Below are 5,041 nucleotides of genomic sequence, written 5' to 3'. Positions count from 1 at the left end.
GATGTCAAAAGAAACTAATTTATAATTCGGTTCTAATGTGTATCCATTTAAATTATTCACCAATTCGAAGCTATTTTTTAAGTCCCCGATTTCTTTTTTAGTACTTTTTCCAATAATTGTTTTTAAGAAGGTTGCAAGTGGGTATTGAGGACTGTTTATGCAGCTAACGATTACTCTTAAGGGGTTTCCATTTTTATGGATTTTCGGCAACCCGTAGGATCTCGGTACCATCCCATCCGTAACATTTAATCTGTTATATATGGATTGATCTATATATCCCTCTTTCTTTCATCTAGTCAACAAGGTATGTGTTTGTTTTGTTATCATATTTAAAGGATCTTTATTAATGTTTGTATATGTTTTTTTGTCGGATAATATTTTATGCATTTTAGTGTAATATTCTTTTGAATCCATAATTACAGTCGAATTCCCTTTATCTGCTCGTGTAATTAAAATGTCTTGATGTTCTGATACGAAATGTTCTAATGATTTTATTCCTTCTTTTAATCTATTGTTATCTGTATTATCTATTAGTTTATCATATTTAATTTTCTTTAAGGTTTGAATTGACTCATTTCTTATATTATTTTTTGTGTTGCAGTCTAATTTACTAATGTTACTTTTGTAATGATGCGACCCCGTAAAACAGCATCGTTCCCGACCGAACAGCCGTCGGATGCCGCTGCATCGCAGTGATGAGGGCGCGGTGCGCCCGAACCATTTTTAAATCACAAACATAATCCATAGGTACCAGCCGTCGACTTGCGTAAGCGACCGAACCCCGCCGATCGTTACGCCGACATACGTACCGAAGCAGCGATCGGCGGGTATCGACGAAGCGGACCGAGATCCGCCGAACTCGCGGCGTTGATCCCCGCGCGTGACGCGTGTCTCCCACTCGTATTGCCTAAACCGGCGGGAAGCTCCGAAGGCCCACGGAACAATACGAGTGGGAACAACATCGGGGTATAAAAGCTGGTATTTTTATGCCAAAAACACAGATCTTTCCGATCGCTTCCAACAATCCGAGACAAATACATCTTGGTAGGTTACTCGGAAGAATCGAAGGCTTACAGATTATGGCGACCCGGAACCAGAACCGTTATTAGAGCAAGAGACGTCAGATTTGTCGAAGATATTAATTCATATAATAAATATGCGCCAAACGTGACAATTAATTTGAGTCATCCACCAGAGGATTCCCAACGGCGCGTAAGTGAAACAAATAAGGACAATACTCAAACGCAGAAAAGGAGTGAAATTCAGAACGAAGAAACTCAAGATACCTCATAGAACGAGGACTCTGAAGAAACTAATGAACATGATACAGAAGAAGAAGGGGAACGCCAGGTAAATACCGAAGAAAATCGAAGAGGACGTGGACGCCCTAAGATTATCAAGACAGGCTTACCCGGAAGACCAAGGAAAGAGTATCAGAAGATCAAACAAACTGATAACCCATGTTCAGTTTCAGAAGCGATGGAACGAAATGATCGAACAGCATGACTAGCCGCCATGAAGACAGAATATGAAGCGTTAATAACAAACAAGACGTGGATTTTGGTAGCAAGACCAAAGGACAAGCAAATATTAACTAACAGATGGGTGTTTAAAGTAAAACGTACACAGGATAGCCTAAATGAAAAATACAAAGCACGATTAGTTGCGCGAGGATATACACAGAAGAAAGGTATAAATTACGAAGAGGTTTTTGCACCCGTTGCTAGGTACGAAATAATTAGGACATTGTTTGCCGCTGCAGTAAATGATGAAATGCATATACATCAAATGGATGTCATATCAGCCTACGTACAAGGTGAACTGTCAGACGAAATATATATGGAGCAACCAGAGATGTTCGTGCAAAGGAATTATGAAGACAAAGTGTGTAAATTACAGAAGCCCTTATACGGGTTGAAGCAGTCCGGTCGTGAATGGTACCGAACATTTAACAACTTTATCACGAACAGTGGTGGAAAACGCACTCCAGCAGATCCATGCGTCTACGTATTCAACAAGGGTGAGGATAGAGTAATTGTTATTCTATACATTGATGATCTAATTTTGGCATCAAGAAATATCAAGAAAATTGAAGAGATAAAGACTAAACTGAAGTCTGAATTCAAAATGACTGATCTGGGTTCTATTAGCAACATCTTAGGTATCAACGTGAGAAGAGAAGGATTAATCGGGGCTATACACCTATCTCAGGAGAAATATGTAAATGAATTGTTGGAAAAATTCTGTATGACTAAGGCAACAGTAATTTCGACTCCTGTGGAGTCAAATATTAAAGTTACTGGGAAATGAGCCCATCATCAGAAACGGAAAGATTAGATATGCAACAAAAACCATATCGAGAACTTATTGGTGGATTAGTTTATCTAGCTAACGCAACACGCCCGGACATTGCCTTTGCTGCAAGTTTGTTAAGTCGTTTTTCTGCAGATCCTGGTGAAGCTCATTGGCACCTGGCGAAGAGAGTGTTGAGATACCTGAAGGGCACTTCGCATTATGGAATTACGTACAGGAAGGATAAGGAAAATTTAACAGCTTATACTGACTCGGATTGGGCAGGTGACGTGGACGACAGAAAATCATGTTCTGGCAATGTACTTGTTTTGGCTCAAGGTTCAATAAGCTGGAAATCAATAAAACAGGCATCAGTTGCGTTACCCACAACAGAGGCGGAGTATGCAGCTTTAGCGGAAGCTTCCAAGAAGGTGATCTACATAAAAAGACTTTTGTCTTTTGGACATTCTATTGTCATATGGACTTCTGTAGTTACGCGAAAATGCCTATAACCGTATTTTGCGATAACCAAAGCGCGATAGAATTGTCCAAAAACGCAGTTTTTCATAAAAGAAGCAAGCACATTGATATTAAATATCATTTCACTCGGGAGTTAGTCGAACACAAGGAAATAGTTCTTAAATATTTAGAAACTGAAGAAATGCTTGCTGATATATTAACAAAAGCGTTACCTAAGATTAAGCACAATCATTGTGTGTCAAGGCTGAGTTTAAGTCAGTCAAGTTAAGATTTTTTTAATTCTTTTTAATTGCGTAATTAAATGATAATTTGTTTTATGTTAAAAATAGCGCACACATCGATAGAAGGGGTGTTGAGAGAAGTCATCGTTACGTGCTCATGAAAGGTTGATTTAATTTTTGTTGTATTAGAAGGTGGCGTTGTAAGACCGAGATTATTACCGTCTACGTTCTTTTTCTTTGCTCTATGGTCTTCTTACTTACTTCTTCAACTTAAGTTAGTCCGCGTATACGCCACGCTCCTTATTATTATTCTTTATTTGTTTGTGCCTGTTAGGCTGCATTGAATAAACATTATTATACGATTTCTATATAAAGTTGAGTTCGTCATTTCCTAAGGACCCATTCGTTCATACGAAAAATACCAACATATTAATATCTTTAATTATTTTATTATTCATTGTAATGACTATTATTATTTATTTTTTTTATTTGCCTCTACTTCTAACCTTTTGGTAAAAAACAAAAAATTTCTTTGAACTTGAAAATGATAATAAATTTATTTTCTATTTTTGATCCTTCTACTTCTATTAATTGAGTGAGTATGGTTATTTTTTTTATTTATTATAGCCTATCAATTTTGACTTGGTCAATCTCGTTTTATTTATCTTTGACACTATTTTATTAAATTTATATGTAATGATTTTAAAATTTTAATTCATTATTCTTTTTCAAATTTAATTATTTTTATTAGACTTACTATTCTAATTTTTTTTTAACAATTTTCTGGGATTATTTCCTTATATTTTTACATCTTCTAGACATATGAGATTTTGTTTAGCTTTATCTTTAAATAGTTGAATTAGATTAATGTTATATTCTATTATTAATTATTTAAATAACTTTCTAGCTCTCATCTTACTCCTATAGGTACTCCTTTTATTCTTATATCATTTATAGTTATTATTGAATCTATTAGGTTAATTATTCGTCCCATTACTTTATCAATTCGACTTACTGCTAATATGTACAATATAATTGCTGGGCACTTACTTTTATCTCTTTTAGGATTATCAGGAGCCAATATTAATAACATTATATTATATTATTAATTATATTAATTATCATTCTGTATCTTTCTAATTCAAGATTATGTATTTTCAATTCTTTCAACTTTATATAGAAGAGAGGTCTATTTTTAAATTTCCTTTCTTTTTATTTTTTTTACCATTATTAATTTCCTTATGATCAATCAACAAAACCATCTATTTCATTTAGTTACTCCTAGTCCTTGACTTATTATTATTTCATTTAGAATTTTTAATAATTTAATTTTTATTACTAGAGATGATTTCACAATATTAATAATTCAATATTAATTTTATCAGTTCCTAACACTTTAATGTGTATATATTTATGATGACGGGATATTTTATGAGAGGCCACCTATCAAAGGTGTCATTCGATTTATGTCATTAAAGGAATAAAAATCGGAATAACTTTATTTATTATTTCAGAAATCTTATTTTTTTTCTTTTTTTGGGCTTATTTTCATTCTGCTCTTGCTCCTACTATTGAAATTGGCCAGCTATGGCCCCCTAAAGGAATTTGCCCTATTCCCTTAATAAATGCTATTATTTTAGTTTCATCCGGACTTACTATTACATGATCTCATTATTCATTAATTAATAATAATATAATATATTAGAAAGAAAAAAAAGACTAACAATAACTATTTTGTTAGGAATTTATTTTTCTTGCCTCCAATTATTTGAGTATATTAATGCTCCGTTTACTATAGCTGATTCTATTTATGGGTCTACATTCTTTATTTCTACGGGATTTCATGGAATTCACGTAATTATTGGAACAACATTCTTATTTATTTGTTTAATCCGTCTTAAAATTACATTTTTCTTGTTACCATCATTTTGGATTCGAGGCTGCTTCATGATATTGACACTTTATAGATATTGTATGATTGTTTTTGTTTATTTCTATTTACTGATGAAGATTTTAATGTTTTTGCTTAGTTCCTAATTTAAATATTT

At 33.6% G+C, this 5,041-nt stretch overlaps 1 pseudogene; it reads left to right on the top strand.

Annotated features, from left to right (window-relative positions):
• Positions 1–2,306: 2,306 nt before the first annotated feature.
• On the top strand, positions 2,307–4,998 carry LOC108728267 (cytochrome c oxidase subunit 3-like; annotated as a pseudogene).
• Positions 4,999–5,041: the final 43 nt, after the last annotated feature.

The sequence above is a fragment of the Mycetomoellerius zeteki genome, unplaced genomic scaffold, assembly GCF_001594055.1.
Source record: "Mycetomoellerius zeteki isolate Tzet28-1 unplaced genomic scaffold, Tzet1.0 scaffold599, whole genome shotgun sequence".
NCBI lineage: Eukaryota > Metazoa > Arthropoda > Insecta > Hymenoptera > Formicidae > Mycetomoellerius > Mycetomoellerius zeteki.
This window is presented reverse-complemented; position numbering and strand designations above follow the sequence as displayed.